The following is a 27649-nucleotide window of genomic DNA, read 5'->3' as shown; positions in this document are numbered from 1 at the left end:
GTAGAGAGCTTCATGGAATGGGTTTCCACGGCCAAACAGCTGCATCCAAGCCTTACATCACCAAGTGCAATGCAAAGCAACTGATGCAGTGGTGTAAAGCACGCCACCACTGGACCCTAGAGCAACCGTGGCGTGTTCTCTGGAGTGACAAATCGCACTTCTCTGCCTGGCAATCTGATGGTCGTATCTGGGTTGGGTGATTGTCAGGAGAACGGTGCTTGCCTGACTGCATTGTACCAAGTGTAAAGTTTGGTGGAGGATGGATTATGGTGTGGGGTGTTTTTTAGGGGATGGGCTTGGCCCCCTAGTTCCAGTGAAGGGAAGTCTTAAGGCATCAGCATACCAGGACATTTTGGACAATTTGATGCTCTCAACTTTGCGGGAACAGTTTGGGGATGGCTCCTTCCTGTTCCAACATAACTGCGCACCAGTGCACAAAGCAAGGTCCATAAAGACATGGATGAGCGAGTTTGGGGTGGAGGAACTTGACTGGCCTGCACAGAGTCCTGACCTCAACCTGATAGAACACATTTGGGATGAATTAGAGCAGAGACTGCGAGCCAGGCCTTCTTGTCTGACATCAGTGCCTGACCTCACAAATGTGCTTCTGGAAGAATGTTCAAACATTCCCATAGACACACTCCTAAACTTTGTGGACAGCCTTCCCAGAAGAGTTGAAGCTATTATAGTTGCAAAGGGTGGGCCAACTCAATATTGAACCCTACAGACTGAGATGCTAATAAAGTTCATGTGCGTGTAAAGGCAGGCGTCCCAATACTTTTGGCAATATAGTGTGTGTGTGTGTATATATATATATATATATATATGTGCAATGTGTTGACTTTTTCCTGAAGTTAAGTTTTACATTTATGCTGCAGATACCAATAATGTCCTGGAGTCATTCTTTGATATATTGTATTGCCAGGGATTTCAACAATTACCCGAGAAGAAGTAGTAGCTTTTTTTATTTATTAGTGAAAACGTTAGTGAAAATATGAAGCTGCACTGCTACATTACATCATATCTAGACTAAAACAAAAAATGCAACAAACCACAAACTCAGGCCCTGTGAATTGCAGTGGTAAATACCGCACCTACATTAGATGTATACTCAATTATATAATGCACTCAATCACTTTAGCATTTTGTAGTAGATTAAGTGGGTCATGATCGCCCTGAATGCCTCAGGCTCTATACAGAAACAAAATCACTGGAGCAGTGCTAATGACTGAACAAAACATATATAAAGTCTGCTTATTCTGAAGTGTATATACTGTAATTACAAGACACAGGTGCTAACAAACTCCAGTACATCCTGTCTCCAGTATCCTGTGGTAGAGTATTAACTGAGAGATAGGTATTAGGCGGAGTATTGCATATTGCTCTGTAGCTTGCCAATAATATTACTAAATACTTGTTCATCTTTTAAATATGGAAATTATTGGTCCTCTGTAATGTGTAATCAAACATCCTTTCATATACTCTAGTTAGAGCATAACTAATGTCCACTGAGGGTCCCCAGGGCTTCTGCCATAATGTACAAGGATGCACAGCATATTGTGAAAAACTTTCCTGCCAAAGGTTTTTTTCCCCAATAATTATAACTGCTGATCCTGTCAGTAACAACTCATCATGCTGTATCTATATCACTTTAGGTTGTTCTCCTAATTTTAACAACAAACCCTTACATATACCCAATAAAGTTCCTGGCATCATATGGTGCACAGAGATGAAACAAATCCCCCTGTATAAGCTGTACCTGTTTATCTGCAGCCTTCTCTTCTCTACATCAGTTTAAAGCAGTATTAAACCCAAAAGCAAACATTTATTATAGTGCAGCTTACCAATTCTTAGATGTAATGGCTGCATTAGTTTTCTTTTTAGGCTTTCTTTCTTTTTATTAAGCGAGCCAGTAAGCCTCTTGTTTTTTCAAAAAGAAAAAAACTCTCTTCCAGATGTATACGTTTACAATGTTGAGACAAACCATTTAACACTGACAGGGGTGCTTAAAATGATCAGCTTTTATTTATGTAAAACTTCTATTCTGAAAAGAAAAGACCTGTTTGCTGTAACTGATTATAAAAGTCTGAGCTGGCGTTTGGCTTCAATGTGTTAGTGTATTTAAATCTGCTAGCCTATTTAATACTACTCTCTGCCAACCCCAGAATGACAATGCTTTCTGTTGTGCCCCTTGTGCTCATTCATCCACAGTGGGGGCGCTCTAATACAGGAAGTGTGTTATGGGCCAGATTAACAGGTGAAAAAGGGGGGGGGGGAGCCTAAAAAAGAAAACCAATGCAGCTACCACGTGTAAAGATTTGTAAGCTGCAATATATTAAATTTTGAGTGTATTACCGCTTTAAAGAGCAGAATTTACACAGCTTTATATCCATCTAGAGGCAGGGGGAATGAATCTGATGTCACACACTGCACAGCACAGACAGCAGAGCTGAGTGTAATCTGAGACCAAAGTAGAGGGAACGAACACACCCTCTCTACACAATCTCATAGGGCACACATAAATGGCGGGCAGCGGTCTGGATCTGGACCGGGTCACTCTCCCATCCGGACTGGCTGTGGTTCTGCCATTTAGGAGCCAGCTCTTCCGGTCAGCCGCCGTCACTGCTGTCAACCTCATCGAGCCGACACTGGAGGCAGAACAGTTCCGGATGGAGGGTGGGAGCTGCCAAGTTAACTTTTCAAGTTAACCAGCAGGTGATTGGATGCTAGCAACCAATCACAAGCTGGTTAGTAGGAAAAGTTGTGCAGCTCCCGTCCTGCCTCTAATGTCGGCTCTAGATGGATGTTCCTCCTGCCTTCCACCTTGTGTAGGTAGGACATTGAAGAGAACTATGTCACTGCAGTGAAGGGTGTGGGGAAAGCCAAGGAGGATGTAAAGGGGGGCCGAGGACATGAATCTGGAGAAGGGGGTGATATACGGGGGGAGGGGGGAGCTGAGGACAGGAATGTATGGGGGGGCAAGGACAGTACTGTGAAGGTGGGCCGAGGACAGGAAGGAGAGGAGGGGGGTGATATAAGGGCAGTGGGAGGGGGGCTGAGGATAGGAATGTGAAGAAGGAGGGGGGTGATAAAAAAAGGGGGGCATGAGGATAGGAATGTAAAGGGGGGGGGGTGAAGACAGGAATGTGAAGGAGGAGGGGGGTGATACAAAAGGGGGGAGGTAGGGTGACAGCAAGGATGTGAAGGGATGATATGAAGGGGAGCTGAGGACAGAAATGTGAAGGAGGAGGGGGCTAATATAAAGGGGGTAGAGGACAGGAATGTATGGGGGGGTGAGGACAGTACTGTGATGGTGGGCTGAAGACAGTAATGTGAAGGAGAAGGGGGCTAATATAAAGGGGGTTGAGGACAAGAATGTGAAGGGGAGGTGAATTAATGGGGGGGATTGATGTGAAGGGGGGTTGAAGACATTGCTATGAAGGGGAAAACTGTGATGTAATGGGGTGATCTTGATGTAAAGGAGGTAGAATTGTGATGTGAAGAGGGGCTGTGATGTCAAGGGGGGTTGTGATGCGCAGGACTGAAAACACTATTGTAATGATGGAATTGTAATGTGAAGGGTCTGAGGCTAGGTTTACATCATTGCTACCTGTAGGCAGCCAATTCATTTCAATGGGCTGTCTTACATTCAGAAATGCAGAAAAATAAGTCCCTGACCCTTTTTTTAAAATTGAGCTGCACCAAACTTGTTTGGCGGTCACAAAAATGTGCAGCGTATGCCAATGCTCCAAGCTGCCATTAAGAATCAAAAATGCAATTCAGAACTCTGCTGGAAGAAAACTGTAGAGACTGGACCTCTGTAAATTTTAATTCAATACCCCTGTCATAGGGAAACATGTACAGCTAGGCTGTCAATGCATGCTGTGTGCTGGAGTCTTCCTCTCCCATCCCCCTTGATTCTTTAGAGTGGACACAACCGGTCAGAAATGACTCATGCAGATAGCGGAGGAACAAGACTGCAGATAGAAATTAGACTTTGTGTTTTGGATTGAGGCTAGCATACACCATAGAAGGATATGCTTTGTTCATATTTCATATCAGAGATTTACAACCACTTTAACGGCTGGTATGCTGTAATATTTTGCATCTTTATTTATGGGTTTAGGTTTAAGGTTCTAAATCCATTTTAACATAACCATAATCTAGGCAACTAATACCTAGTAAGATAAAAAGCAAAGTTCTGAGTGGCAGCCTATCCATAATCAGCAATCCAAAGTAACCAATTACTTTTCTCTGATTTGGCTGCAATATAATGCGATCTGATTGGCAGCGATGGATTCCTGCACATTACTTATCTTCCCTGCTCATTATCTGTATATTCTTTCCCTTCTTGCAAAAGCAAGAATGTGTGATAATTAACACATTGCGAACACTACGTCCTTTTTGTAAAATTTTCACAACCAATGTGATTAACAAATGCAGAATAATTTTCAGTTTCACTGAGTTGACGCAGGTTGGGCTTGCAGGCTAAGTAGGAAAAAAGTCCTTAACTCACAAACAGAAGACTAAAAGCCAAACTTTTCATCGCACAAAACACTCGACAATTTATTTGGACGAAAATGTCTGGAATTAATATACCATCCTGTTGGTAGTCATGGCAACATGATGTCCCAGGGAGAGAAAAAAAAATAACAGCACTATTTATATAAAATGCATTTCCAATCAGGCTGTCACTTCTGGCATATCTGTTCAAGCTAGCTGCAGAGTCACATATAGTTCTTTCTTTTTAATAGGGGAAAACATTGATGGTAGAAGGAATGTTTGTTATTGAGAATGTTTTGGGGAACACGCAATGATGTTATCAAACAAGACTGCTGTAAACAGCAGTAAAATCAGTTCATGCAGTACACACCGTCAGCGAGCGACTTCCATGGATGCTTCGAACTCAAAGCCCAACTCTAGGATCTCAGCAACCCCCTTCCCACCCCCAGCTAACTCCTGGTATGGAAAAAAAAAAAAAAAAAAACTATCCAGGTGCTCATCTTACCTACCTGAAGCCATGTGGCCTTCTCTCTTCTTCTGCTCTACTTTCTGGTGTCCTCCTTTAGGTGTCCACATTCTGCCTGCTTGATGTTACATAGATACATAGTCTGGCTGAAAAAAGACAAAACTCCATCTAGTTCAACCATTTAAAAAAAAAAAGTTATAATCCTACACCCACAGTTGATCCAGAGGAAGGCAAAAAAAAACAAAAAAGCACGATCCAATTTGCTCCTGCAGGGGAAAAAAATTCCTTCCTGATCCCCCGAGAGGCAATCGGATATTCCCTGAATCAACTTTACCTATAAATCGTAGTATCCAGTTATATTCTGTGTATCCAAGAAAGAATCCAGGCCTTTTTTTAAAACAATCCACTGAGCTGGCGAGAACCAACTCTTGAGGGAGTCTATTCCACATTTTCACAGCTCTCACTGTGAAGAAACCTTTCCACTGGAGATGGAATTTCTGTTCCTCCAGACATAAAGAGTGCCCCCTTGTTCTCTGTGATGTGGACACCCCCTATTGGTGGAGGCAACACTTCCAGTGACCAGGTCCTCTCTCATAGGCTCCAGAGGATGTGTGTGGACCAGTGCCCAAAAAAGATAATAAGCAGGGAAAAATGCCTGGCCTCCAGGGCAGGAAATTAATTTGGCTCATAGAGGAAACTGTGACGTTGATCCATTACATTGCAGGATGGCTTAGTGAGAGGTGTTTGGAATCAAGACTAAAGAATAAGGTAATTGATGCACAAAGTCGTTTAAAGCCAAAACAAACAAAAATTTAGCTTTAGATGTGCATTAGATGTGGTGGCTGCATTAGTTTTCCTTTTTTTTTTCAGGCTTTCCTCCTCTCTGTTTTCACTTAGTGATCTGGCCAGCAACACACCTCCTGTATTAGAGTGCCTACAATGTGGATGAAGGAGCAACAGAGACACTTTTACACAGCAGCAATGTTAATCTGGGGGGAGGGGAGTGTTAAATGTACTAGCAGATTTAGATACACTAGTAAATTGAAGCCAAGCTCTAGCTTGCACTTTAAAAGCAGTTACAGAAAACAGTTTTTTTTTCTTTTGGGATAAAGGTTTTACATAAATAAATAAAAGCTGATCATTGTAAGCACCCATGTCAGTGTTAAATGGTTTGTTGCATCCCTGTACATCTTCAAGAGAGCTTGTTCTTATGAAAAACAATAACTAGTCCCAGGTAAAAAAATAAAGGAAAGGAAGCATAAAAAAAACATTGTTTGGTAAGCTGCAAAATAATAAATGTTTCCTTTTGGGTTTAATACCACTTTAAGTAGGGCTTTAAATTATGTATTTCTAAATCCTGTACCTTTATTTTTACAGTTTTGGATCCCAAAGAGGAAAAGGTTGGAGTACTTTTATCCAAAAATGTGATGCCATTTCAAGAAAAGGAGTCAAATATATTCCTGTATATCAGGTCTCTGCATTAACAAGGTATGTAATGCTGGTCATGTACCGTGTAGTTATTTCTAGATGCATGATCCATTATACATGTTCAGGGATATTCACTGGTGTGTTATTTAAGAAAACATAAAGAATACCTGAATATAACAATCTACTAATATACTATCAAAATTTCTCAGACAATCTAGAATCCTTAACTTGTCAATATAAAATATGTAAAAAGATTTTGCTTGCACATGCACAAAAAATAAAGAATAAAATAAATAAAAAATAATTTTATATTTGGTTGGCAGTCATTATGAAGATCTGTCTCCTGTATTTTAGCTTTAAGCTGAACTCCAGGAAATAGCTTTATACACAGAGAATTTATATGTGAGAGCTATTTAAGATACCAAAAAATCTATATCTCTCTGTCCATCCAGTCCTAAGATGTATACAGCTCTACCACACTGCACAGCCCACTATGGCAGGGCAGGAGACCCAACTGTTCTCTGCTGCAGCTAAGTAACAATTTTATGTCTCATCCTTCTTTCAGCCTATGACTGGACAGTGGAAGCAGAAACAGCAAACCTATGTGCTTATCTCTTTCACTCTACTCTTTCTCCTATTAGCCTTCTCCTTGTTGGCATATGAGCACTGCAGCACAACTGATAGGCTCCTTGTTCTGCTTCTCCCTACTCTAGTCTGAGCTCAGCTGTAAAGAGGTCTGCAAACTGAAACAGATTTGGGTACTTGCATTGCTTCTATTTAAAAACTACTCTTAATGGTGTATTAATGCAGATCTGCATTCATTTGCACTTTTTATATACACCTGGAGTTCAGCTTTAAAAAAAGAACATCCTTCCACAACAAAGGAAAGTGAATCACTAGTTGCCCATCTCTGCAGTTTGCTTTTCACTGTGCTGTTTCCAGGGAGGTTTGGATCTGTAGGGAGAAATGAAGGCTATCTCAAACAATACCCTGCTTCTGTGGATACCAGATAAAAGGATTGATGTTATACACAATGCACTTCTATCCAGCAGAGAACCTTCTCTCACCAATTAGAGGCTAACCTTCAGCTGTGAGGAGCTGAGTTGTAAATTGCAACCCCCTATTGTACAATTATTGCAGCCAACAATGAAAAAATTGTATATATCCAGTTAATATGTGAGCTTACTGAAGGTAAAACCATTGGCACACTTTAACGATATACTCCAGTAAAATATAAATGATGCCTTGAGATGCCCCCAGGAAGCACAGCCTACTTGCTTAATAGTTCAGATTTTCATTCAGACATTGTAGTCCCCATTGTCGATCAATGTGGTGATCCTGGAACACACCTGCTAGTGAAGCTGGAACACAAACTGATGCTTTTCACATCATATCTCCCTATTGTCCCTCATTTGGAGGAACTGTCCTTACATTGGACTCAGATCACTCTGAACCTCTTTGCTTAAATGGTTAGTTTACCTCTACCAAAAAACTGAATAAGCAGATAAGGGCTGTCTGTAGATAAAAACAAACAGTGCAGCTCTGACTAAAGCTGAATATAGGTGAACCTATAGGTGAAGGTCATTTACATACCTTCTGAATCCTGAATGGAAAACTCCCAGGACACTGCTGGGGTGTTGCTAAATAAGGCCTAGCTGCTACTGCTCACCTCCACCATCACAGGAGTAAGCTCTCAAACGCTGAGCTCAGAGCTGCTTCATTAGGGAAGAGAGTTTGAATCAGAGAAAAAGCTCACACCTGTGATAGTGAAGGTGAGCAGTAATGACTAGGTCTCACTTAAAAACATCCTACCAATGTCCTGGGAGTATTCCTGTCAAGAGACCAATACTCGTACAACTAATGCTCATGCATGTGAAGCTTGTGCACAGATGGCCAGTGACCAGCATGCACTGACATCTATGTGGACCAGTGCGCATCGGCACGCACACATGTGCGTACTGGCGCATGCTCGTGCAAGTCCAATGGAATTGCAATAACCTGCCTATTTAACCACTTCCAGTCTGGACACTTTTACCCTCTTCCTGTCCTGGCCAATTTTCAGCTTTCAGCGCTATCACAATTTGAATGACAATTGCGCGGTCATGCAACACTGTACCCATATGAATTTTTTTAGCATTTTTTTAAAACAGATAAAGCTTTATTTTGGTGGTATTTATTCACCACTGGGATTTTTATTTTTTTTTGCTATATAAATAACTTCAAAAATTTTGAAAAAAAGTGTTTTTCTTATAAAATTTTGCATCATAAATCTTGGCCAAAATTTATTCGGTTATCTTTTTAGTAAAAAAAAATAACCCAAATTAGTTTATAGCCAAAAATTATAATTTTTGAAAACTTTTTTTACATTTTTATTTTATTTTTTTATATTATTATTTATGGGTTTTTTTCTACATACTGTCACCCTAGCAGTACAGTGTCACCATGGTGACACTGTACTACTTGTGGGGGGTGATGAAGATTTTTTTTTTTTAATTTTACACTGATTGCTTTTACACCCATAAAGGCTGTAAAATCAATCATTTCTCCTTCTCTCTGGCTGCATTCTTGTAGCCATTGAGAACTACTGTGTGAGCTGTGATTGGTCACAGCTTATCACATGGTACAAGGCTGTTGTGAATAGCCTTGTACCATGTAACCTCTGTGATCGATCATTCACAGATTTCACACGTAGTAAGCAATGATGTCAGAAGTGACATCTTGCCTACTACTCTGCATGTGATCACTGATTGGCCAATCAGTGATCACATGATCGGGACCTCGCACAGAGGTCCCCTATGACGATCGGTGTTCCACTGTTTCTGGAGGACACAGCGGGCAACGGATCGCAGTGCTGCGCGCTCCTAGGGAGTGCGCACAGTCCATAATGGCGGGTGCCGTTTATGAACAGCAACCCGCCCCTGGACTGCCACCGTCAGGCCGTTTATATACAGTGTCTGGACGGCAAGTGGTTAAAGGAGGTCCTGATGTGTGTTAATCGCTAGATGTTCTTCAGCTACTGATGATCTGTGCTCTTGTCTGATCTCCTCTTCCTGACCATGTCTGCTCCAGACCTTGCTTTGTGGATTTGGGACTTGGCTTGCCTCTGATGTTGCTGCTTGACTATGCTTACTTCACATCCTCGTGTAGGTCTATTGCAGGCTATGATGAATTTTCCAGCATGACCGATAAACAAAATGAGGAGGAACCGCGAAAATCGGCTGATGCCATTGCCCCACTAATAGTGCGAAAATCGGCTGATTATTCTTTCCGCCAATAAACGAACCATCTATGGCCTGCATTAGGCTTGGCTACTGACTACGTCCTTGCTGTCCATCCATGCTGACCCTGGCTTGCCATCTGAGCACGTCCTTTATCTCAATGGATACCTGTATATACCTTTGACTGATTGTCCTTCCAGTCTCAGCGCCATGCTTCTAAGGTCTATTTCCTGGGTCCCTTCCTGCAGACCACCATCCTTGGTCTTCCTCTGGTGTACCTGCACTGCTGCTGACTGCTGTCCAAAGGCTACTTACTACCTGCTACCTGATTACCGGCACCCATGCTTCTTCGTGCCCTGTGCCCCTCTTCTCACACTCGGGGATACTCATGCAGAGCTGCCAGGGGAAGTCCTCTCATCACTTCAACCTCCAATTCAAGTCAGGCTTCAGGAGGTAGGTAAATGGTCTACACCTATAGCAAGAGCATTATTTAATTTTAGTCAGAGATGCACAGTTTGTTTTCATCTACAAACACACCTTACCTGCATAGGTATTTATTTGGAAAAGGTGGACTAACAACTTTTTGGTCTGATGTATAGATCTTGGTTTAACTACCAACAGTATTATTCGCTTGCCAACCGTCCGCCTGCAATGTACTGCAAATGGATGACAGCTACAGGCAAAGCAATGTACGGGTAGAAGTGGCTTCAAGTGGTTAGAAGAGTGGGTGACGTGTGGCATAAGCTTTTAATGTAGACCCTGCCAGAATAGTAGAAGCACCCCCCAAAATTATCCCTTTTTGGAAAGTAGACACACAAAGATATTTGCTAAGGGGCATCGTGAGTATTATGCAGATCTCATTTGTTGCCACGCGTTTTTGGAAAATGAAGAAAGAAAACAAAAGTGTACTTTTCTTTTCTTATTTATCATTTGAAAACCCTATGACAAAAATTATATCTGCAAAATACTTGTCATGCCTCTTATCAAATTCATTGGATTGTGTACTTTCCAAAAAGGGGTCATTTGGGGGGTGTTTGTACTATCCTGGCATTTTAGGGCTTTTGAAACTGTGATAGGTAGTGAGAAAGTGATATGAAGACATATGCCTTTTGAAAGCCTGAAAGTAGTCATTGGATTTTGGGGGTCTATATATGGATAGGCTGCGAAAAATCTCTCACGTGTGATATCCCCATACTCGGGAGAAGTAGCAGAATGTGTTTTGGGGTGTTATTCCACATATGCCTATGGTATACATGAGCAGTGTATCATTTAAGTCACAATTCTGTGTAAAAAAAACATTTAATTTTTTAAAAATTTGTGGCAAAAAAATCTTCCATGGACTCAACATGCCTCTTAGAAAATTCCTTGGGGTATCTACTTTTCAAAAAGGGGTCATTTGGGAGGCCGTTGTACTGCCCTGGCATTTTAGCACCTCAAGAAATGTGATAGGCAGTCAGAAAGAAAAAGCTGTGTAAATTCCAGTATATATACACCATAGTATGTATAACTTTCAAACAAACCAATTAGGACACATGTGTTGAGATTTTATTTTGCCAAAGACACGTAGCAGAATACATTTTGACCTAAATGTATGACTAACTCTGAGTTTATTAGGTATTTTTTTGTAACCGAAAGTAGAAAATATTTTCTTTTCAAAATTTTTGGTCTTTTTTCGTTCATATCACAAAAAAAACCCAGCGGTGATCAAATGCCACCAAACGAAAGCTCTATTTGTGTAAAGAATGGATATAAATTTTGTTTGGGCACAGTGTTGCATGTTAGCGCAATTACCAGTTGAAATAGTGCAGTGCTGAATAGCAAAAAATGGGGGGTAAATCTTCTGGAGGCAAGTGGTTAAACTACACTAAACCTTTCATCTAACCTCCACAATTTTGTCTTTAGTATTTTAAAAAGCCAATATAAAGGTGGTGATAAAAAAAGCACCAAATTGTGTCCTATTGACTTCAACACAAAATCACCCCTTAGTGACTTCAATGCAATATCACGCCCCCATTAACTTCAATGCTAAAACATCCCCTAGTGACTTCAATGCAAAATTGCATCACATAGACTTCAATGCAAAATCGTGTCCTATAGACTTTAATGCAAAATTACATCCCATAGACTCCAATGCAAAATTGTGTTATATTGACTTCAATGCAAAAACGCCCACCCTAATGACTTCAATGCAAAATGTCAGCCATATTAATTGAGTTTAAAAATTAAAAAAAAAACAAAAACTGTCTGTTTTGGTTTTGATTTTCGGCAAGTGCATCCGAATTTTCGGTTTTGGCATTATTAGTTGAGACAGCTGTTGACCACTTCCCTTCTTACTCTCCTATCCTCCTACATCCCTGTGCTTATCTTGACTTCACATCTCAAGGCTTATCTTGACATGACTGTGAAACCTTCCTTTGTAATGAATTTTTGTCTATGGTGTGAGACCTCGCCTCTACTCCTACCCTTATCCCTATTCCTTTATCCCCCTTTTTTTTCTATTTTATATACCTAAATTGGTAAATTAAAAAAAATTATTTAAAATAAAATATACATAAACTTCTGAGTGTCATTTAGATTGCCAAATAACCATGTATCATAACCAGTTACTATGGTTTTGTTTTATTAAAATATTGTTTTTTATCCTTTGTTGCATATCAGCACTGCTGATCTCCTGCAGCCTCTGTGCAGCCACTTCCTGAAACAACTGCATGCCATTTCTCAGGGCATGTTAGCTAATGGTAATAATAATGGAACATGGATGTGCAATACGCATCAGCACAGCTACTTGTAGTCACCATTGAATGCGTGACACGATCAACGGATAGAGCAATGTCACTGTAAAGGAGGAACTGCCTGAACAAGTACCTCCAAGGCTGAATCACCAGGTATTATTTAAAAAAATGTTTTGACAATAACAATAAGGCTCCATGCACGCTGGGCATTTTAATAATGCTGGTAGCTTTAGTTGTGTAAAGTCATGTTAAAAATGCAAGTTTTTCAGCATTTTGCATTAGCGTTCAGCTGTTTTTCCGTGTTTGCGATTTTTAGCGTATTTTACCACCCCCCCTCAAATTTTTTTTGCCTCAAAAAATTTCCAAAAATGCCGGTTTGCTGCGTTTTACCTTTTTTCAGCAGTAGAGCATTTTTACAACAAAATAACTCCTCTAGATACCCACTAGTTCTGGGGGTTTTTCCCTGCCAAAAAACATTTATTACAGCCTATGAGTGCATGGTCAGATAGGATAACATGCTGGGGAGTTTATGGGCTGTAGAAAAGAACGCAAAAAGCCAAAAACAACAGCTGTAAAAACATCCAGTGTTCATGAGGAATAATATGCAAAAAAGTTGTTAGTGATTGGGTTTTATATACAGTAGTAAGGCAAACTCAGGCTAGGTTCACATCTGTGCGGGTGGTGCCGCTGCGGATCCGCACAAAAATCCATGCAGCCGCACCACCCGCACAGAAGAATGTGGACCAGGTGTCATTAATTCTAATGGCATGCCGACCACACTGGAAATCGCAAGCATACCAGGAACCGAGGTTCCCTTGCGGGCTGTGCTTTCCAAAGAAGTGCAGGGACTTCTAACCTGCTTGTCCTGGGGCATGGGAGTCCATACAAATGAATGGGCTCTCGTGCCCGTGCAATATGTGACCCGCAGGAACGTACAAATGTGAACCAGGGCTAAGTGACTGTGTGATTTTAGCACAGCTGCAGTGTGTGATGATTAGTGTCAGTATTTCACTGATAGCTTTCACCAGCTGTATGGAATTGTTCTTTAATCTAGATATGTAATTGTGGGCATAGAGTGAAATTCTGTGCAGTCCAATAAATAATACATTATCATGTTTCACCATCAGATGCATGCTTCCACAGACGCAATTTTATATCACGGGACCTATTGTCCCACGTAGTAGAGGAATTCTATTACACACATTAAAAACAAATCAGCATGTCGTAAAATGAAGTCAGTTAGTTCATCTTCATTTGAAATGTCACAGTATGTTAATGTGGGGAGCTTGGCATTTGTAGTGTAAATAGGAATGATGGTAATGGATACCTTTCATGCCAACTGGTCTCCTACTTCCTTCAGGAGTTCTCCAAAAATAAATGAAGGGTTCTTGGAAATACCGCTGAGATGAATGTAATACTTATAGAGGATCTATGGGCATATACAGTAAAAAATACTGCATAATGTTGGAGAGGGGAGGCAACAAAAGCCCTCGGAGACTGACAAGAAGAGGGGCTTCAAGGACTGATCTCCAATTCCAGAACTGAGAAGGAGAAGATTGCAAGACCATAGATTCAAAAAAGAAGCTTAAAGTGGTTCTAAAGGCTCAAGTGTGCGAGTCCTAAAGGTTCTGTGTGCAGCATCACCCCCAGCCCCCACTAATACCTGAGTACCTTCTCAATCCAGCGATTTGCACTGGAGTCTTGGCTATCCCAGGACTCCCTCTTCTCATTGGCTGAGACAGTAGCAGAAGCCATTGGCTCCCACTGCTGTCAATCACAGCCAATGAGAAGAGAGGGGGCGGGGCTGAGTGGTGGCTCCTGTGTGAATGGACACACGGAGCAGCAGGTGCCCCCATAGCAAGCTTCTTGCTGTGGGGCACCCGACAGGAGGGAGGGGCCAGGAACACCGACGGAGGACCCAAGAAGAGGAGGATCAGAGCTGCTCTGTGCAAAACCACACACAGCAGGTAAATATAATCATGTTTGTTATTTTTTCTTTCAAAAAATAAGCCTTTAGATCCACTTTAATACCTGGAATCAGCTGGGGAAACGGGGCAATGTGAAGTATATTATTATGCCTGAAAGTAGGCTTTAATGGACATGCTATAGCATTCAGGTAGAAAACTAAATATACAAAAATGAAAACATTTACATTTATGGTGTTTAAATCAAGCGGCCATTTATTTTTCTTTTCCTGCTACATTATTTTAAAAGCCTGTAGTGTAATAGAACATATATAATTGTACCCATTACTGCTGTGTGATATTAGAAGAATTGTACAATATAATAAAGGCTGATTACATTTTTTCTTGTATGTAGATAGATCATTTTGAAACAGTAAACATCTGTTTGGTAAGTATTAGAGCATTCTTTTCTTAGTAAAGTAATTCTTGAGGTAGCCAAATTGTCTGAAATGATCTGAGTTTTACATTAGAACTCTGAGCCGGCACCACTTAACTACAGATACAGTTTCCAGAAGACCTGCAGTGTGTGACCTTGGGTCAGTGTCCTAACTTCAGTGCAGCTACAGAGAAGAAGCCCTGGAAGCTGGCTGGCAGAACGTACTTCTAAATAAGACATTTATCGGCATTGTTCTTGGATGGGGTGGACAGGGGGCACCTCTTGCTTAAAGGGCATGTTGGGGCTTGTAGTTCCTTGTCAGCTGAAAGGATATATCACATTTCAACGAAAGATACCATCACAGCTTTCTTTTCTCATTTTTACATGTATATTTATTTTGTTATTGCATTATTATTGCATTATTTTTATTTATTTCAATTCGAGATAAAACACTTACTGCGTGAATCAATCAGCAATGCAGTATTCACAGACTTTTCAAATTTGTTGCATTCTCCACCATTGCGGCTCAATCACATGGGTGTCAAAAACCCCACAGCTACAGCATACACTTTTGTATGCATCTGTACCCAGCAGTATAGAAGTCTATGGGTCCATCTGTACAGCTGCACCTGGCAGCATAATGTTGAGCTGCATTGGTTTAAATAACCTGGACCGATTATGAATGACTGAAGGCAATGGTCATTCTGCACATGAGCTGCCACTGCACTGCCCTGGGTGGGCAGTGACGTCATCATGCTGGATGGCGATAGGAGGCCTTTTTTACAGAGTCTTCTAAATGTGGTGTTTGTATATGCACATTTCCTTTTATCCTTTGTGAGTGCATTTTAACTTAATATTAATAAAAAAGGAGTTGCAGTCTGCACTTCTGGTTCTCTGTTCTTGTGCCTTTTCCATGTCATTTTGTCCACGGAAGGCTGGTGACCATACTTTAAGGAGGATCTTGATATAAACTATCTATAACGAAAGCGAATTCGACCTACAGTATTTCAGTGGGGTTCATTGGAGCCGGTAAGAGAACACCCATATGGTGTGATGATGGGCACTTCAGTGTATTTCTCATGAAGGAGAATATGAACTTTATGTCTTTGAAGATGGAAAGAATTTCAATGTGATCGGGAATTTCACAGGAAGATTGGATGGTGTATGGGACTAAAAAAAATCTTTTGGCTGAATCATCTGTCACTTTATAAAACGATTCTTTTTACAAAGACATTTATACAAGAAGACACTTGTAGGATTGTATATGATATTATATGTAGATATGATATTGCGAATGCACTAGTATATTATTCATTCAGTTGTGGCACTTACAGATATAGCAATATATATATATATATATATATATTGCACTTGTAATAGTGCTGTTTTTTTTCTATCTATTTATTGTAGTTTTAAGTATATCAACATGGTTCTATTCATCATTACAAGTCCCCTCTACTGTGAAAATATTGAGACGGTCTCTGCTGACCTTCTTCTGAAAATGACTTCAACACTTTTTGAACCATTGACAAAAACAAGCATGGAGAAAAATCAGAACTGAAAGCCTGTTCCAGGTCAGTGATTTATAAAGAATTGAAGCTTTGGGATCAGCATCACAGCCAGACAACTAGCATTTTTAAAGAAATAGGTCCATTATGATAGTCTTTATTTTCTCTAAACTGTTCTATAAATTCCAGAGCTTTGTTTTGCATTAGGGTTTATTTAGCTAAGAACTAAAACGCCATTGGCTCTACATAAGAGTACTTGGGCATTCAGAAATTCAATTTCAAGTATAATAGCGTTCAGGTTAAGTGTATGTTACTCTAGCCCTGGTTCACACTAGTGCGGCTTTGAAATCGCATTACTTTCTACAACTTCAAAGCTGTTTATTCAGTGTGACTTCAATATGGCTTGCTGACACACTGTGTGACTTCATTTACCAGATATTAATGCACGTTGCAATTAAGTCGCACAAAAATAGCGCAGGAACCTTTTTCCAAGTTGCTCCGACTTGAATCTCACAGATTTGAATGGTTCCATTGCCGCTAATAGGGTAAAACTTGTCATGTGACTTTGAACTCTCGCATTGCATGTCAAGTCACACTGGTGTGAACCAGGGCTAAATATATTGTGTGTTCAAATATGTATTTTAAAAATCATAGTCTCTATCATTTACATGTATGTTTTTCATCCGAAGTACAGTGCCTGGTTGATCCTGCCAGTCACCTTTCTTTCTTGTTCTAAACTAAACTGACCACACAAAGTACAGAAGCTGATATGTGTTAATGTTGTCAGTTTTCATCCATTGGCTAGCCATTCAGAGGCACAGGACACACAGCATGCATGTATTGGGTTGTTTATTTAGCCACCATGCACTTTGACCAATCACAGCCTGCCTCTGGCACACACCATCTCCTAATCACAGTCTTCCTCTTGAACATGCCCCCTGGTCAGGCACAGCCTGCATCAGGTTAAAGCGGAGCTCCACCCAAAAGGGGAAATTCCGCTTTAAGGACTGCTCTCCCACTCCCCATTAAGGATTGGCACCTTTGGAGGGTACCTGAATTTGACAGGTACCCGCACCCATTTCCAGTCTGATCACCTAGGCGATCGGAATTGGAAGGTGTCCTCCCTCCCTCCCTTCCTGTAGTCTTTTGGGACATGTGACAGGTCCCAGAAGACTACAGGACCATTCATGCAGCGCAGCGCTACTTGCACATTCGCAGTGGGTACTCGGCTGTGAAGCCGCAAGCGGTCACAGCCAGGTGCCCACACTGAAGATGCCGGCCTCCTGGAATCCAGGACGGTCGGTGAAACAGGCTGCGGAGGACACACCACGGGACCAAGGGACAGGTAAGTGGCTGTTTTTTAAAAGTCAGCAGCTACAGTTTTTGTAGCTGCTTTTATTTTTTGACAGGTGAGTGGAACTCCACTTTAAACACACTATGGAATACAGGCACACCATGTGTCTGCACAGTGTCCTGTAATCTTGCCTTCCCATCATCAGGAAGAAGAGATACAGTACATGGTCACATGACAGAATTTTGTAATCTTCTAAAAAAGGTAAGAAAGATCATTTCTGAAACTGCATAGTTATAACTGTATTAGAACGTGCCTATAACATTTTATGCTCACAGCTACTTTAAAACCCCATGCACACAGGACTTTTTATTAGTTCATTCTGGCCACTGAAATGAATGAACACCCAAGTGCTTGACGCGCCTAGCACTAAAGAGCCTTTAGATGATGTAACGTTCCTTTCCTGAACACGTTTGGCCTTGGGTTTTTTTTCTGCCCGTAAATGCCCCTGTCTCAAAATGCCTCTCTGTACAGGGACACATAGGTGGTGTGTTTAAGGGCAGGAACCCCCTTCCCCCTCCGTAAAATCCCTCTAAATATGGCATTTAAAACCAGGGGCATCCCTAGGCAGATGCAGGGGGTGCGCGCCGCACTGGGTGACACCTTTTGCACGGGGTGACACCGTACCCGTTCCACCAGGGGCGGACTGACCGAGGGCCCGGGTCACTACATGGCCCCATGAAAGGCTCAGTCCATCCCTGTATGTGCCACTGCTGAAATAAGCAAGCCTTGAGGGGACGGACAGTCAGGCAGGCACTTCGGACACCTCTCCTCCTGGAGTTTCAGCAGAGGGGTGGGTCCACGTCCCTGCCACAGGTGCTGAAGTCGGAGAGCTGGAGGGGCAGGCAGAGTATGCAGCAGGTCAGTGTGTAATCCCCGGACCCTGGTGACAGCACTGCTGCTTCATGTAGTAGGTAGGGGGGAGAGAGAGAGGGGGAGGAGAAAGAGGGCAGAGAGAGAGAGAAAGGGGGGGAGAAAAAGGGCAGAGAGAGAGAGGGCAGAGAGAGAGAGAGAGAGGGGGTGTCACCAAGTGTTCCGGCACCGTTTGACACCAACCCTAGGGATGCCCCTGTTTAACATACACATTGAGCATACGGTTTAATTATGTCTAGTGTCCATGCAAAGATACTGTTTATATGCTTAGCCCAAGCAGCTTTATACTAAGTTATAGAGTTAGAGGTGCTGAATTGCTGATTTTAAATCTTATCTGTTACAAATGAAAAAACGATTATGATATAGTAAAGCAGACACAGCAGAAAATGGTGCATACCTGCTCGTGTCACACATAGGGCAGCCAATTCACTTCATTGGCTGCCCTATGTGCATTTGTCACCTGAAAAGAGAAGCTCCTGCTCCTTTTTGTTTTTTACACCATGTTTAAAGTACGGTTTGCCACAATTGCCACGTGATCTTGTCGCATGACAATGAAGGCAGAACCACACTGGATTTAGGGTGCCAAAAAAGGATAATGGCACCCAAATACAGGATAAAGGATGTGCAGCAATTGCTACACGATTTGGAATCTCTGGCAGAATTGTGGTGATTCTGCCCGTGATTCCAAATTGCGAAGTGTGAATGGAGCCTTTTGCCTAGGGCTCAACATTAAAAATAAATTATTGTGGTGTCTTTGATGTAATTTTTAACCCTTTTGTAGGCAACAGCCTAAAAATTGATGTAGCTGTCCTGTTCCATGTCTGGACAGTGCAGAGAATTATTCAGCATGGCAGCATCCAGAGAGAATGTATTATTACATTATTCAAGACAATGCAGACCAGCAGGGACTCATCTGTCTTTACATGTCAGTGTTCTTCTGAAGGTGACAGATTCTCTTTATTCTCTCTTTCCATCTTCCCCATACCACTATGAGCTTGCTCTGCGTGTGACAGATACTTTAGTAAGTCTCAAGCAGATGATCTCTCTTGTTGAAGAATAAATGAATCACTTTGTTATCAAACCCCCTCCCCATTATCTCTTCCCTTGAAAGCGTGCCGGTAAGATAAAGGCTTCTGGGTTTAATTATATTTCATACTATTGCCAACTATTTAACAAGGGTCAAAAACTAGAGATTCACCACAAAAGCAAGGGAGTTAGCATTTCCATAAGGAAAGTTCAGCAGTGACAGTTTCCAGCATGGGTTTTCTTTATTTGCTACATCTGCCCAAATGTTAAATTACAGCAGGTTGAAGAGTGCTAGAGAGGAAAGAACCCTTTCAATGTCCCACAAATAATATTCCTATTCCACATGTCCCTATAGCAGGCTGAGAAGTAATAGAGTGCTGCTGCAATTGCCAGACGGAAGCTGGTAACATCATGGAACAAATTACATATTGCCAGAAGACCAGGAATCTTTAAATAATGTCCAGAAGTTTTATTCAAGGTAAACACATCAAGGCAGAATGCAATGTTTTGGACCCACACAAGACCCCTTCATCAGGCATGTCATGATTCCTGGGAACACCTATAATGAGGTCTTCAAGGTCTGTAATGCAGTTCTGTAATACATAGGGGTCCCGTTCTCCATGCTGGATTTTGTACTAATTTTATGTTATCAAGAATGCAGGCATCTAGAAACATCTATGTAGCTAGGCAAAAGCCCTTAATTAGCTTTTCCTAAACTTCTTACCCCATAGGAACCCTTAAAATACTTTTCTGGTCTCTGAGAAACCCGTAACTTCAATCAATTCATCAAAGATCAATGGCAAAAATGGCTCTGGCATTACTGGTCAGGTGCAAGAATGTAAATACCCTTTTCATACCAATATTAATATTGGTATGAAAAGGTATTTACACTCTCTTAAGAGATGCTTTCCTTTTTATTATTTTGTTACTTATACACTTTTTTATATGAATTTGTAGGTGTGGATGGTGCCACCTAATGTGTCGATTCAATTGGAAGAATGCCCTTACAGACAGCTAAATGACTTGGTTTCATGCTGCTGGCCCTGCCAAGTAATGCTGGACCTGGCATTATACAGGTACTATCACAATGGAGGTTAATCAGCTTAGTTCAAGGAACTTCCCTAGCAACTTCTAGAGGAAACCTAGTTGAAAATGGAAGATCTCACTACTAGAGATGCCATAGGGATGGTGGGGCTCTTATGCTAACACACTCCACGTCTAAGCAAAATATTATAAATCAAAACATTTTTGTATAACATCATGGAACATCATGGAACAAATTACATATTGCAAGAAGACCAGGAATATTTAAATAATGTCCAGAAGTTTTATTCAAGGTGAACACATGCAGGCAGAATGCAATGTTTTGGACCCATGCAAGACCCTTTCATCATATAACAGCCTGGCTAAGGCTCTACTCCTCTACATAAATAATACAATTTCCTATGTAGATGCCATATCCAGTAGATAGCTGAGCACATATCAACTATTTTGTACTAAATATATCTTTGTTAATCCACAAACCTAACGATTCAGAATAATATACCCAAGGCGTGTGCACATTGATAAATAAAACTATGATTTGCTAATTATCAAAAACAAAAAGCAGCTGCAACTGGTCCCCTCTATACCACCCTTGCACATTAAGAGTGAAGTTGCTAAAGGACCATACATTATGACTTATATGGATGGCAATCTAAAATAACACTGACAAAAACTATTAACCCCATCTTATTAGTCAGAGGCGCTCCATTTGAAGTGCACCCAACCTTCTCAGTCCCTCACGTATATTGTAATAAAGGCTTACAATTGTAGAGTGCCCAAGCATAAAAGCTAGATGGGAACTGAAAAAATATATTGGAAAAAAAAAATGACAGCAGTCCCAACATCAGCATAAGTAAGGAATATCACTTTAGGCATGGGATGCGTAATGGGGCTGGTTTACCGCCTCTTACACTAGCTCCAACGAAGTGTCCATATAGGGCATTGTACTGGAAGACTGATAAAGGGGGAAGCATGCTGTTAGCCATACATGTGTTTATAATATAGCACATTGAAATATTTTCAGTATTCTAAGTCTGTTTTTGTTTTTCAAATGTTATAAAAAGACTAGCAATTATTTTACATTGAAAATAACAGATAATTATTGCGTCACACAGTCTTAGATGTATATAGCGTGTATAACATTTATCAAATACAAAATGCAATACCCAATAATCAATCATAAATCAGTACATACTGATGACCCAGCTAAACTGATGAAAGCATATGTGGTCATTGTGGGTAACTGCACATCAGTGTTCTTGTAACAAAGCATATGACTTATTTATGAAGGCAATGCAAAGACTGATGATTCATAGTAACCCAAGAAAAGCAGACTGTACCATCATCTATGACTGATGTCAGAAACATATCATGACTTCTGATGCATCATTATAGGTAACTGCTAATTGCTTTAATATTAACCATTGCAAAATAATGTTGCCAGTTTTCCTTCTACTTTTATATCAGTTTTAATGAAAGAAGCTGCAATACAAAGCACACATTTTTTTAAAAAAACACGTCTAAAATAGTTTAACCTTTGATCAGTATATGGTAACTAATGTCTGATAATGCCAGTTTCAAACAGCCTCTTTTTTTTCTTCAATAGCTTAGTTCTAGGGATCTCCACTGCCACACTCAGTTTGGAAATGGTATAAGCCCAAAGTAAACTTTAAAAAGCTGCCGGAGTGTCACCAGTCATCGAGATCTTTTCCATGAAATGAGTGATGTATGTTATATGCGTTCATTTACAGCTCCACGTGCAGCGAACTGGCTGTTCCTTGCAGCGATAAAACGGTGGGGGAAATGCATTAAGTGATGTGATGTAGACCTGTCGTCAAACGTATTAATCTATGAATGCTATGGCTTCTGCTGTGGTCCAGAGGATTTACTAGTATTGAATCTATATAGTTAATAAATACACATGCAATTGATATATTCAGTTATCCATATAAAATAATATTAGGGTATATAAAGAGTAGATGCAGTAAGTATAAAGGATTTCTGATTAGTACAGAAGGCATGTGCTTATAAATGCCAGAGAGAAAGAGGTGACTTTTCTCTGTAAATTAATTGGTTATATATGTTTTCTGCGATAAGTAGAATAGTCATATTATATATATTTAGTTGCATATTATCACAGTATTCTATATTCCAATTCAGATTACCAGTCCTGTTTCAAGGATCCAAGCAAAGCGGTGTTGAGATACCAAACGTTGTGCATATATATATATATATATCACACAATTGGTATTTAGAGTATATGAGATAGGTAGATTAGATGGATAGACAGATAGCAAGCATATGCAAATTATCTCACAAGCATGCTAACTTGTAATATTTGCAATCTAGTATAATTACCAAAATGGTTTGCACACGTGGGTGAGATCTCCAATAAAATGTAATGTCACAATGATTGAGAAGCCCAAGGGATATGGTGCCACCAATGCATCTTTCTGCCCTAGAGCAATACAATCTTTCTGGTCAACATGTGAGAAGTTGACATTATCCTTTTTTGCTGCCACAGGGCATATACAGAGGGAGCACTGTCTGCCTGCAGCATGGGAGCCCAACATCACAGATTGTGTGGGAAGCGGACTGTGCACGTTGCCCACACATGTGCTCACCCTGCAGTCACATTCAAAGACTACGTTAAAGAGCCCCTACATTCAGCTGCTTCTACCCCTTGTGTCTCCAATCCCATTCAGACACAAAAAAAGAAAGCTGTAGCTGCAAGACTGTGGATGTTCACTATGGCATCACACTGCAGAGAAGAGCTAGAACAAACTCTGCTGTATGCTTACTTCCATTTAGAGTATAGAGCTCTCATACTCGCCATTGAATCAGCTGTGGTTTTCCTATACAAATCCCTGTTACCAAATTACTTCTTCTATGTACAGGAAAATCCTATTCATGTGGGACTGCAACACACCCCAACATGCGTAGGCTTTATTCACTCAAATAACAGATGGTGTGTAAAGTGCACTCCTCTATAGCAACCAATCTTTTCGTGTTATCAGACTATAGCAAGCAGTAACATGATTGCTCTGTGGAATAAGCCTGGAAGTCTATCCATCCTTTGTAACCTTACTGGAGAACTCTCTAAGCTGGAGCCATTGGCTTCAGAAACAATGATAATTAATGAAAGAAGGTATTTCTGCATTGCTCCCATTGCCCAATGACTCCTATAGTGGGTGACAGTCCAGATGACCCCCACTGGGGGTGACAGTCCTGGTGACCTTCCATGGTGAGTGACAGTTCTGATGACCCCCATGAAGGGTGACAGTCCTGATGACCCCCATTGGGGGTGACAGTCCTGATGACCCCCATAAAGAGTGACAGTCCTAATTAACTCCATTGTGGGTGACCCACAAGGTGGGTGACAGTCTTTGTGACCCCTCCCCCAATATAGGTGACAGTCCTAGTGGGACTGTCAACCCTGATGATCTGTCATGGTGGATGACTGTGGGTTCAAGGAGTAACCCATCAGTAACAGTCCTGATGACCCCCATGATGTGTGAGATTCCTATTGACCATCATTGTGGGTGGCAGACCTGAAACCCCTTTTGTGGCTGACATTCCTGGTGACCCCGCCCATTGTGAGGGATAGTCTGAAAGACCTTTTGTGGTGGATGACAGTCCTGCTGACACCCATTATGGGTGACAGTACTGACTACTTCCATGGTGGGTAATAGTCCTCATTGCCCACATGGTGAGTGACAGTCCTGACGACCACTAACGGTGGGTGACAGTCCTAAAGACTCAAATGGTGGGTGACAGTCCTGATGATCCCCATGGTGGGTAATATACATACATATTTGCCAGCACACCATGGTTTTCCAATATGGTCCAAAAAAGGTGTTTATTGCAAAAAGATCACATCACAAAAGAAAGTGCAACATTTCGGAGCCGCGCAGGACCCCTTCGTCAGGCATGTGATGAAGGGGTCCTGCACGGCTCCGAAATATTGCACTTTTTGTGATGTGATTTTTTTGCAAAAATAACCTTTTTTTGACTCATATTGGGGATCTGTGGTGTGCTGGCAAATATGTATATTTGGTTATGATTTTTCCAGTCCCAGCTGGTAGTTGCTACAGCACCCTCCAATGATGAGCCATACTTCCAGGAATGTGTGCGAGGAGAATATAGTTAAAGACTGCATGGTGGGTAATAGTCCTGATGATCTCTTCGGTGAGTGACAATCTCAATGGTCCCCATGGTGGGTGACAATCTTGATGATCCCCATGGCTGGAGACAGTCTTTATGATCTCCACGATGGGTGACCGTCCTGCAGCCCCTCATGGTAGGTGACAGATCTAATGACCTCCCATGGTGGGTGACAGAACTGATAACCTCCCATGGTTGGTAACAGTTCTGATGACCCCCATGGTGGGTGCAGTCCTGATGACCCTTTGATGGGTGACAGTCTTGATGTCCTCCCTGATGGGTGACAGTCTTGATGTCCCCCCTGATGGGTGACAGTCTTGATGTCCCCCCTGTTGGGAGACAGTCCTCATGATAGCCATGGTGGAGGAGAGTCCTGATGACCCCCCTGATGGGTGACAGTCCTTATGGCCACCCTGATGGATGACAGTCCTGATGGCCCCCCTGATGGGTGACAGTCCTGATGGCCCCCCTGATGGGTGACAGTCCTGGTGGACCCCTTATGGGTGACAGTCCTCATGATCCCCATGGTGGAGGAGAGTTCTGATGACCCCCCCCCCGATGGGTGACAGTCCTGATGCCCCCCCCCGATGGGTGACAGTCCTGATGGCCCCCCTGATGGGTGATAGTTCTCATGGCCCCCCTGATGGGTGATAGTCCTGATGGACCCCTTGATGGGTGACAGTCCTGATGGCCCCCCTGATGGGTGACAGTCCTCATGATCCCCATGGTGGAGGAGAGTCCTGATGACCCCCCTGATGGGTGACAGTTCTGATGGGTGACAGTCCTGATGGCCCCCCTGATGGGTGACAGTCCTCATGATCCCCATGGTGGAGGAGAGTCCTGATGACCCCCCTGATGGGTGACAGTTCTGATGGGTGACAGTCCTGATGGCCCCCCTGATGGGTGACAGTCCTCATGATCCCCATGGTGGAGGAGAGTCCTAATGACCCCCCTGATGAGTGACAGTCCCTATGGCCCCCCTGATGGGTGACAGTCCTGATGGTCCCCCTGATGGGTGACAGTCCTCATGATCCCCATGGTGGAGGAGAGTCCTTATGACCCCCCTGATGAGTGACAGTCCCTATGGCCCCCCTGATGGGTGACAGTCCTGATGGCCCCCCTGATGGGTGACAGTCCTGATGGCCCCCCTGATGGGTGACAGTCCTCATGATCCCCATGGTGGAGGAGAGTCGTTATGACCCCCCTGATGAGTGACAGTCCCTATGGCCCCCCTGATGGGTGACAGTCCTCATGATCCCCCTGATGGGTGACAGTCCTCATGATCCCCATGGTGGAGGAGAGTCTTGATGACCCCCCTGATGAGTGACAGTCCCTATGGCCCCCCTGATGGGTGACAGTCCTGATGGCCCCCCTGATGGGTGACAGTCCTGATGGCCCCCCTGATGGGTGACAGTCCTCATGATCCCCATGGTGGAGGAGAGTCCTTATGACCCCCCTGATGAGTGACAGTCCCTATGGCCCCCCTGATGGGTGACAGTCCTGATGGCCCCCCTGATGGGTGACAGTCCTCATGGCCCCCCTGATGGGTGACAGTCCTCATGATCCCCATGGTGGAGGAGAGTCGTTATGACCCCCCTGATGAGTGACAGTCCCTATGGACCCCTGATGGGTGACAGTCCTCATGATCCCCCTGATGGGTGACAGTCCTCATGATCCCCATGGTGGAGGAGAGTCTTGATGACCCCACGTTGGGTGTCTTAATAAACAGCACACGAGCTGTAGGCACAGAGGCAGCTGGACAGGAGTTCGCAGCTCACCCTCCAGAGCCGAGCATTAGCTCCCATGAATGAGCCGGCATTGGACAGCGACAGGTGCTGAAAGCTCAGCCTGCATTATTACAGCAATGACGGCGGCCGAGCGTTCCCCATCATAAAAAAGAAGCATTGGAAGCCTTACCTTTCTGACAGGACGTGTCAGTCAATGGAAAAACCAAGCGGAATAACGTGTCTGTGCAAAGGAGCAAACGATTGGCTAATCCTGCATAGAATGGCTTGAAAGGACGGAGCAGAGAGAGGCGTCCTCCCGGGGATGAGGCTGGCTGTGTTCTGCTGATGATGGAAGGGGAGAGAAGTGCGTACAGAGCGGCGGCAGGCTGTGTGGATGGAGGAGAAGACGGCACTTCCACTAGTCCAGTCTGTGAATGGTGAGGCTGGAGGAGGAGCACACAGCTGCAGCTCCCTGGGAGAAGGCGACGCTAATGTGGCTTTCGGATTTTTTTCTCTTCTACACATCACCACTGGAAGCATCAGCCCATTCCCATGCAACCGAGCCTGCAAATCAGAGGCTTATTGGGTGCTGCAACCTGCTAAAAGCCTGGCAGTGTTCAGGATAAGGAGAGCCTCACATGCACCCCAGCCACTAAAACCTCCTATAGGCATGAACATTTCAAGTGAAAGTTTGCCCCCAATCTAATCTCCCCCCCCCCATGCACTTCTTTTTGTAATTCTATTTTTTTTTTGTGTGTAAACCAAAAAAAAAATCACCGCACTAACCAAAAACAAGTCCTACAGGAGAAAAAAAAAATAAAAATATGTTGTTGTCGCTGCTCACTGTCGTATGTTACCACGCTAACTCCCAAAGTTCAGTGCAACAATATTGTGATTACAAAAGCCAAACTGTGCAACAAATAACTAAAACTGCAATCAAATAAATAAACAACATTAACCACTTGCCCTCCAGAGGATTTACTCCCCCCCCTCTTCCTGACCATGCCATCTTTTGCGGTTTGTTACTTTAACTGACAATTGCACAGTCGTGCAATGCTGCACACAAATGAAATTTATGTCCTTTTTCCCCACAAATAGAGATTTATTTTGGTGGTATTTTATCACCTCTGCGTTTTTATTTTTTGCACTATAAACAAAAAAAGACTGACAATTTTGAAAAAAAAACATATTTTTGACTTTTTGCTATAAAACATGTCCAGTAAAAAAAATTAAAAAAAAATCAAACTTTAGGCAAAAATTTATTCTACA

At 42.4% G+C, this 27649-nt stretch overlaps 1 protein-coding gene across 3 annotated transcripts in view; it reads right to left on the bottom strand.

Moving 5' to 3' along the window:
• DLGAP1 (DLG associated protein 1) overlaps positions 1 to 26856 on the bottom strand; it is a 774858-nt gene extending 748002 nt beyond the window's left edge. For all 3 annotated transcript variants that reach the window (XM_089678097.1, XM_089678117.1, XM_089678128.1), the window contains exon 1: positions 26571 to 26856. The gene's annotated coding sequence lies outside the window, so the exon portion shown is untranslated. The remainder of the gene's footprint in view (positions 1 to 26570) is intronic.
• Positions 26857 to 27649: the final 793 nt, after the last annotated feature.

The sequence above is a fragment of the Staurois parvus genome, unplaced genomic scaffold (assembly GCF_062004578.1).
Source record: "Staurois parvus isolate SC_StPar_1 unplaced genomic scaffold, SC_StPar_1.0 ptg000015l, whole genome shotgun sequence".
Classification (NCBI taxonomy): domain Eukaryota; kingdom Metazoa; phylum Chordata; class Amphibia; order Anura; family Ranidae; genus Staurois; species Staurois parvus.
This window is presented reverse-complemented; position numbering and strand designations above follow the sequence as displayed.